This window comes from Bubalus bubalis, chromosome 12 (assembly GCF_019923935.1).
Source record: "Bubalus bubalis isolate 160015118507 breed Murrah chromosome 12, NDDB_SH_1, whole genome shotgun sequence".
In the NCBI taxonomy this organism is placed as follows: Eukaryota; Metazoa; Chordata; class Mammalia; order Artiodactyla; family Bovidae; genus Bubalus; species Bubalus bubalis.
This window is the reverse complement of record NC_059168.1, coordinates 22,289,135-22,298,382: the sequence shown is the minus strand read 5'-3', so window position 1 is coordinate 22,298,382 and position 9,248 is coordinate 22,289,135. Positions and strand designations below refer to the sequence as shown.

Below are 9,248 nucleotides of genomic sequence, written 5' to 3'. Positions count from 1 at the left end.
CATTTATTTTGTGTAGCATTTAAAATCATTTCAAGTGATGAAGTTAGAAAACCAAGGAAAAGAGATTTTTATCTTACCTTGGATCCCTTATTTAGTTTGAGAGACTGTAATCATGGTTTCTGTAGAGCTTGTTTAAGTTGAATACTGTCATTTGTAGGAAAAATGAGACAGTTGCAGACCTCATCATCCAACATCTTATCATACAAGGGGCCAACATCCACTACCTCTCTCTCCAAGGGCATTCCTCCCATAAAAGGATGAAATCAGACACCTCTGAGGGATGATTGAAAAGTGCTGGCCATCTGATGATGGCTCCCTTTGGACGGAACTTGTCTCGGGGGAACAAAAGTCCAAGGAAACTAAAGATATAGACTAAAGGAGTCAATAAGATATTAATTGAATGAGTCAATATCTTTTTTACATGAACTTCAGACATCATTGATTGTACTGGTACTGATTGAAGTACCAGTGGCAAAAGATGCTCACAAGTAACTGAAACATAGTGACTTCCTATCACCTAACTTTTTTATTTTATTCTTATGGAAAGAGAAAATCTTATTAGATTTTTCTCTTATCATTTTTTATATATATTAAGAAAATGCATTTGAAAAAAACATGTTAAAACATCTTCCCTTCAGAGTTCAGCTCTTCTGCGCCACTTTGCAATTCAGAGTAATTTAGGCTCATGTTTTTTTCACATGAACTCACATTTATGCCATCAAGATCAGCAGTGATACAGTGTCTCTTAAAGAAATCTATGAAAAAACAAAAAGCCATTGATGCTGGGCTCTTCAGTAGACTGCAATTAGTTAGATGTAGTGCTCATGTCCTTATGAGTTCTGTTTCCGGAATATACTTGATTCTCCACTTCCTTCAAATTTTCCTCATCTGTTTGGTTTCTAGGAGTGAAAATAATGCTCTACAACTTTTGTCTCTGGCATTTGACTTCAAACTTTAATACTTGTTCCGCTGCTTCTAATGCTCATGTGTTCAATGATTGCCATTTAGGATAATCAAAGGAAGTATTTGAGTCATTTGATGAGTTTTATTCTTAATTTTTATTATAACCTTTAGGCATTCTTTGAATTTTTAATGCCTAGATATATCATTAAGATGAACTCTTAACATAAGCTTATTCTCACTTTGAGACTGATATTCATGAGATTGGATAAGAAACAATTCCTAAAATTAAAAAGATGTGAGAACCCTTAAGGCTTACCCTTCATTCTGGCTGAGTGAAACTTGCATTTAATAAGCATTGGAATCAAGGTATGAGTAAGAAGTGAATAATGCAGTCTCTGTTTGAGTTAATAGGATTTTGTGACAGTAGCTTGATCGAATAATTACATTCAGGACAGATTAAAATAAATGTCTCAAGGTGATGAAGTGACATCTTTTGATTCTAGAAGTATATAGATGTTGAGGAAGTGGCAGATACCCTGATTTTAAGATGAAAATTTAATCATTTTTCATAACGCTGCTATTTGTAACAGGCTTATTTACATGGATGTTCCAGAAATCAGGGGACAATACAATCTTATTGGTTCTTGTTGGTTCTTCTTAGCCCCAATCCTTTTGTTGGTCCTGTTATCATTACAAAGTAGAACCTTAGTTATTTATCTCCCCTACATTGGTGAAGTCTCTGAAAATAACCTGATTTTCTATCATTTTATTTCCTCCTTTGAAATCTTTTCATTAAATCTGCTTAATTTTCATGTTTCAATGAAAATGTTTATGTCAACAAATCATACAAATACAATCCATCCCTTTGTCAAATTGTGTTCCTGTTTCTAGTGAGGATAAGATGGTCACTGTAGCCATGAATCAGTTGTACACAGCACAAGTGAAGCAGAAAGTTAAAATTTTGGAGTTTGTCAGACTCAAAATTTGCACATCATGCCTTAAGATGCTTGAAATATTCTGTAATCACAACTCAAAATGGGTCAACAGGCTAAACATTTTGGGCCTTTTTCTGGCTCTAGCACTTTTTAGACCTAAAAGATGTAAATGTTTTTCAAAAGAAATGGTTACTTCTTTCGGTTCATTCACCACTACAAAGGGCTGCATGTTCAGCTAGTATCCAGGTGTGAAAAGTGAAATACTCAACTCTGGAAAAAGATCATAAGTGTGAACAATGGGGAAAAAATGAAGTAGAAAACCCTACCATGGAATCCTGCACTGTCCAATATGCTAGCCACAAGCCATCTGTGGCTAATAGATCACTGAAATGTGGGTAATCTACATGAAGAGATGTCATAACTGTAAAAGACATCCCAGCTTTCAAAGGTTTAGTATGAAAAAAGGAATAGAAAAGATTTCATTAACAAATTGCATATTGATTATATGTTAAGATAATATTTTGAATATATTGGATATTTAAAATATATTATTAAAATTTACTTTGTCTTTTCTTTTTACCTTTTAAAAAATGCATATACATTTTATATGGCTTACATTCCATTTCTATTGCACGAATCCTCCTAACCTATTCAGAATGAGGCAATTTACCTAGTCTGCTCTGAAACAAGACACCATTAGCTCTGCCAAAGGGATGGAGTCATTAAAATGGGGCTAATCCACGGTCTGTCAATGGTTGGGCTTTACAAATTTAATTAGCTAATGGAGCGCTGGCTAAGAACAAGGTCCATATGGTTGTTTTCTCTTCAGTTAAGGGCAAAAATGTGTAGTCACTTCTGCTGAAAACTGAAGTATGCAGTTGTTATTATGGTTACCCTTAATTGGGATGGAAAAATGATCTGAAAACCTGTAGTTGATTTTCTTAAGGAATCATGAGGGTGAAAATGATCAATTTTAAATGTCCTTATGGGCTTGTAGGAATTTTCAGACCTTGGAATTTTCTATAAATGTCACATCTGGAATAATTCCACAATTCTTATTAAGTAAGTGATCTAAACCAATCATAAAAGAGAACAACGTATCCTGAGTTTAAGATGTTTTCTGAGCAGACCTTCAAGCATACTGCCTGAATAGAGACAGCAACAAATGGTGTTTAAAAGTATGTAAGCATGTTTCAAATGTCATCTAAAGAACACACAGATCTTTTTGCATTTTTTGTCCTCCCTCTCTTAAACTTGGTTTGTAAAATTGTTTTTAACACTCTCAGTATTAGAATGTAGGAACTTAGATGAAAGAAAATGCCCCCATTATCAGTACTGAATTTGTTCATCTACTTCCATTTATTATTCTGTTGGTTTTCTCCATATGTTGTTGTTATATATTTTTGGCTAAGTCTCCTCTGAGCAATTCTTGCAGCTCTCTTGGGCAACTAATGGGAGCTTCAGTAGCAGGCTTACTATGGACAGCATTTTTTTAGTCCAGTGATGTGGAAATAACTCATGATGTGGAGCATTTTCTGTTTAGGTTTTGCTGGCCATCACACTAGGCAAATAGAAAGAGGCAATAGCAGTGCAATGTTGTGGGGAAGCAGAACGCCTCATTACTAAATACATTATAATGAAGTTCTTTAGCTGTAAACTACCCCAGTCTTTTATTCCCTTTAGTTTATTTCTGGATATACTTAAAGTCTCTTTCCATTTGCTAATGAAAGTTGTGTCTCCAGGTTTATTACCTCCAGGATCAGGAATGCAGGGTTTCTAATAAGTACATTTGGAAGGAATTGCAAGTAAGCATGTTTAAGGGGTGCTGAGCAAAGCGGCACCGACATCAGCCGATTGGGGAGAATGAGGGAAGGCAACCAAAAGTGATCCCTTTGTTTTATGGAACGAGAGTAGTTGGCACAAGCACAACAGTCCCATGTAACTGTCTGAGAGGGACTTTAAGCTGAGCATGGTTGTAGAGCCACTGAGTTCTTTAACGTAGCATGTCATCTCCTCTGGCTCGTCACAAGGGCATTTTTTAAAGCATGCCTATAGTTGATGCCATTCTGATTGGTATCAGTTTCCTCCAGGACCAGCAAGATATTCTATCTGGGCCCAGAGACAGCTTCTTAATCATGAACACATGCTCTCAAACCAAAGGGTAATTCCAGTTCATGACAGTGAAGTGACATACCGATTGTCCAGAGCCATGATCTCCTTTGACTCCTTGAGATGAACCTCTTCCTGCTTGTGGGTGTCTAGTTTAGCTCCAACCTACTTCTAAACGTATCGAATGTTCAGTCTCAGTGCTTTCTACAAATGCTTTTATTTTTTTAGAGTGGAGGTAATGATATTGGCCCAGAAGAAAAAAATATATGTGTGCGTGTGTATGTAGTCATCTCTATATATTCTAATTCAATAAATATTTCCTGGTTGCTTTCCCTTCTCTTTAGAAATGCAAAGTTGAAGCAGATAGAGATTTTTTTCTCAAAACATTTATAGCCCAGTCCTGGTGATTAGGCAAGAACAAAATTACCATGCAAATCAGAAAGTGGTATACGCCATGTGAATTTACAAGAAAAGTGTGATGGTAAATTCAGAAAAGAAAAAGGTAATTCTGAATGATGAATTATAGATAGCTTTGTGGAGGAGGTGACCTTATAGCTATGTCTTAAAGGGTTGAGTGGACTTTGGGCATGGAGAGACATGAAGAAGGACATTTGAGGTAGGGAGAATTGTATCAGAAAGTGAATACAGTCAGATCCCAATGAGAACTTCAAACATTTTGACCTGTTCACCTGACCTCACTGAGTTGACAGCACGGGATTCATGTCCATCCCTTGTTCTTTGTATAGTGCTGATGTAATCTCTAAAAATCTATCCTCTAAGGATAATAGACCCCCCCCAAAAAAATGGTCTGAAACATACATACATACCTGCATACACACACACACACACACGAAAATGTTCAGCACTTCTCAGGACCAAAAGAGACTTTTCCTGTTCCAGATTGTAAAACCCTTTGCTTTACATGATCCATATCAGCATAAGTTTCTTCAAACCAGAATATTCAGGAACCTCAAAGCTTAGATTTCCAGAGCCAAAGCTCATGGAAATATCATGCAGTCATTCAGAGAAAGCAAAAACATGCTTGTGCTTTCAATCTGAAGTCGTGGTTCTCCACTGGAGATGATTTTGCTGAGGTTGATTGTCTGGATCAAGCTTTATTTCCATTTCTTCTCCCAAATAAATTACCTGCCCTTAAATCTCTGGTTTGGAGGAGTGTTGTTGTTGTTTAGTCCCTCAGTCATGTCCAACTCTTTTGTGATCCCATGGACCATAGCCTTCTATAGTCTTCTATCTGTGGGATTTTCCAGGCAAGAATATTGAAGTGGGTTGTCATTTCCTTCTCCAGGAAATTATCCCAACCCAGGGATCAAACCCATGCCTCCTGCATTCGTAGGCAGATTCTTTACACTGAGCCACCAAGGAAGCTTGGAAGAGTGCTGCTGCTGCTGCTAAGTCGCTTCAGTCATGTCCGACTCTGTGCAACCCCATAGACGGCAGCCCACCAGGCTCCCCTGTCCCTGGGATTCTCCAGGCAAGAACACTGGAGTGGGTTGCCATTTCCTTCTCCAGTGCAGAAAAGTGAAAAGTGAAAGTGAAGTCGCAGAGTCATGTCCAACTCCTAGCGACCCCATGGACTGCAGCCTACCAGGCTCCTCTGTCCATGGGATTTTCCAGGCAAGAGTACTGGAGTGGGTTGCCATTGCCTTCTCTGCTTGGAAGAGTAGATAACCTCAAATTTACTATGAAACATAAATTTGTAAATCCAGTTTTGTTTTGGTTGTAGAGCCAAAGAGTATTGAATGAGGAGGAAATAGTTACCAGACCTTGACTGAGTCACAAGAAACTGAAAGTCAGACCCATGAGAAACAGTATCAGCATTTATCTTACATGTCAGGGTAATCTTGAAGGAGAAGTATATTATTTATGATTTTTTTTTTGCTTTCTTTAAGGGAATGGGGTTGCCATTCAGGAATAGAATAATATTTCTGAGTTTTTTGGTTTTATAATTTATACCCTACTTTGAATTTTCTTTCTGTTTAAGAGGCAAAAAAAAAAAAAAGAGAATAAAACAATAGAGGGAACATTGAGAAAAGAAATGCCAGGATTCCTTGTAATACTAAACATATTAGCTTGTTTTGCTAACATTGTTTATAATGATTGGTTTTATCTTTGGTAGATATCTAAGTGGACTTCTCTGACATGAATCGTTCATTAAAAAATTATATTATGGACATTTAGAAGCATGAGGTCAATTAAGGGCAAAATCTCTAAAAAAGAAAAAAGTTCTTTCTTTCTTCAGGCTCACTGCAGTAGTTGGAAGAGTCGTAGTAACTTGATCAGCAAGTGATGTGCTCATCTGGCAATGTGACCATGAGGTCAGATTTACCTGAGGTGACTTTTGTCAGTCACCCTGCAGTTCTTGGTCCCCATTCTATCATCAGGGGCACAGAGGTTAAAGCAAATGGGACTGCAGGAGAGATGAGAGAGGAAGGAGGAACTAAGCTTCCAAAATTACCATTTCCATACTATTCAGAGTCCATATGGATTCTGATCCTGAAATTGAATTGTTATCTTCCAGGTTTCAAATGGTCTTTAGGAGAGGTAGTTCACATAATACTCTTAAGCAATGGACCATAAAGGAATTCAAGGTCATCTGCCCCAAGAAGGAAGGGAGAAGAGAACAGACAGGAAAAGAGCTCTGGCCAATGGCCCTCTACCTAACCCAAGAACAGATACCCATAATTTCCTCCAGGAATCAAATAAACCACTAAAAAGGATGTTTCCTATTGCAATGAGTTATGCTGCAGAGAAACATGGAGATTTGTAGGCTGGGAGCCAGCTATGCAACATTCTGAGAAAATCTTAACTCCTCCCACAGTGTGTGCTTGGCAAGTCCGCTGGAAAGATCTAGCTCATCCTCTCCCTGACAGTGTACAGAGGAACATTCGTGTGATCTATTTAAGAGTGATGTAAGCTGACGTTGTTATAAAAACAATGTAATTTTAACGTTGGAATGACATCTGGCCTGTGCCACAGCTCTATCAGAATGAATAATAATGGGGGGCGGGGACATGAGGGTGGAGAGACTTGGCCTTTGCCAAATATGGTCACTAATGAGTGATGCTTTTCAGTCCTCTCCTACTTCCCCTGTGAAGACTGGAGCTAAGAACAAGAGCCTCATGTAAGTCCTGTCCAGTTTCAGGTGACTAGTTACCCTGGAGAATCATCAAAGTGTGTTAACACGCACAAACTCTGGGGCTGAATTTTTATAGTTCTATTTTTCTAAATGAGGAGAGGAATTTTGAAAGTGTAGTTTCCTAGCAAGAAAATAAGAAAATGTGCTCTGCTTCTTTCAGAATCCTAATTCATAGGGTCTGGGATATACAAAGACAGATTAAAGCTTCCCTTTATTGTCTGATCATGATTCAGGAGTGGTAGCAATCCCTTAGAAAAATAAATCCTACGGGCTGCAAGCATTGTGATCACAAGCATTGTGATATAATACAGAGAGACTATACTTATGATCCTATGGAGGTCTATTCTCTGTGTAGACTGACCATGATGGATTAAGGATATCACGTGTTGGTCTAGAGGCACGCTGCTTCAGAAGAATACACAGCCTCCACACTCCATGCTCTCTCCTAAGCAAGCCAGGATCCAATGGGAATTCAGTAAAAGTTCTCAAAGTGAGTAGGAATTTCCACCACTGCAGTGTGTGTGTGCTAAGTAACTTTAGTTGTGTCTGATTTTGTGTGACCCTATGGACCGTAGCCTGCCAGGTTCCTCTGTCCATGGGATTCTCCAGGCAGGAATACTGGAGTGGGTTGCCATTTCCTTTTCCAGGGAATCTTCCCAACCCAGGGATCAAATCCATGTCTCTTATGTTTCCTGCATTGGCAGACGGGTTCTTTACCCCTAGTGCCACCTGGGATATATAATTTAATTCTTCTCTTTTCTAGGATTCTAAGTAGGCCCAGTCATAGACCCTAAATCTGATAACTAAAAATAGGAAAAATCTTTAGCCCCACTCTAAAATGGGATCATGTTAATTTTGGGAGTTTTAAAGTTGAACAACTTCTCACTATGTTAGCAGCCAGTTTCTATATTTATTAACTTCATTACCAAAGAATTGTAAAATATAATGCCTTCTATCAAAAAGCAATTCAGAATCATGTTTATGGGGTCTAGAACAGGTCCTAGTTCAACTTCTTTGTTTTTTAATTTCAATGGACTTTCCATAAAACTGCAATTCCTATGGAAGCTCAAAGCTTTGAGCACAGAGAAATCCCTTCAACTTCATCTCCACAGTAAAAAGTACTGACAGCTGAGTTGATGTGAATTTTATCACCATAATAAAGGTCTGGGAACTACATTTCAGAGTCACTCTTGGGATAGTTAGTGCCTTAAAGAGAGGACCTCCACAATATCCTGTCAATGTCCTTATTAGCATGCTTCCAAACATGCTTTGGATCCAACTGGAAAGTAGATCAAATACCAGGATCTTTCACTTTGGGGTTCAGTCTCCTTGTTTTTTCATACCACTGTGGAGTTTTGTTTTGTTTTTGTTCCACTGTGGGTTACTTTATTTATACTCTGAGTCAGATTTACTGAATTCAGTCTTTTTTAAAAAAAAAAATCAAGAAATAATTTTCTCACAGCAAATGAAATTAATAATACCTGAACTATTTTCTAAAATTTAAATGAGTTAGTGAGATACAACACCAAGTGTTTGGGGGCATTTCAGACATCATACTACATAAATATCTCACACTGATATTTATAGATCATCTTTCTTTATATTTGCATTAAGGAAATGCAAATAAGAACTCTGGTTAGTAGCATTCCCTGAAAGACCATCCAGTCAATTAAGCTGTTGTACATGGAACTAGTGCCCTGTTCCAAACATAGTTGTTTCCCAAGTAAAGAGAAATTTTTACTACCATTCTCTTCCCTACCACAAACTCCTCCTTTATTTGTGTTTCCTGTTTTACCCATGTTTAGACAATTTTTTTGCACTTATATCTTCATTTAAACTACTGCAAATTTGAGAAGTTAATATATACCCAACTTTCTAAAACTAAGGTAGAAATAAAATTTAGTGATTTTAGTGATAATTTTATCTTATATCTTCACAGAAAAATAGATTTCAGAGATCTCCGATATTTTCTTCTGCCCAAAGACCTGACTAGAGTTGACAAGTCTTTCTAGAAGTTTGGAGGAGACCTAATAGCTCAGTTGGTAAAGAAACCACCTGCAATTGCAGGAGACCCCGGTTCAATTCCTGGGTCGGGAAGATCCCCTGGAGAAGGGATAGGCTACCCACTCCAGTATCCTTGGGCT

At 37.8% G+C, this 9,248-nt stretch overlaps 1 protein-coding gene across 11 annotated transcripts in view; it reads left to right on the top strand.

Moving 5' to 3' along the window:
- SLC8A1 (solute carrier family 8 member A1) overlaps window positions 1-9,248 on the top strand; it is a 450,527-nt gene that overhangs the window by 326,002 nt on the left and 115,277 nt on the right. The window lies entirely within an intron of this gene.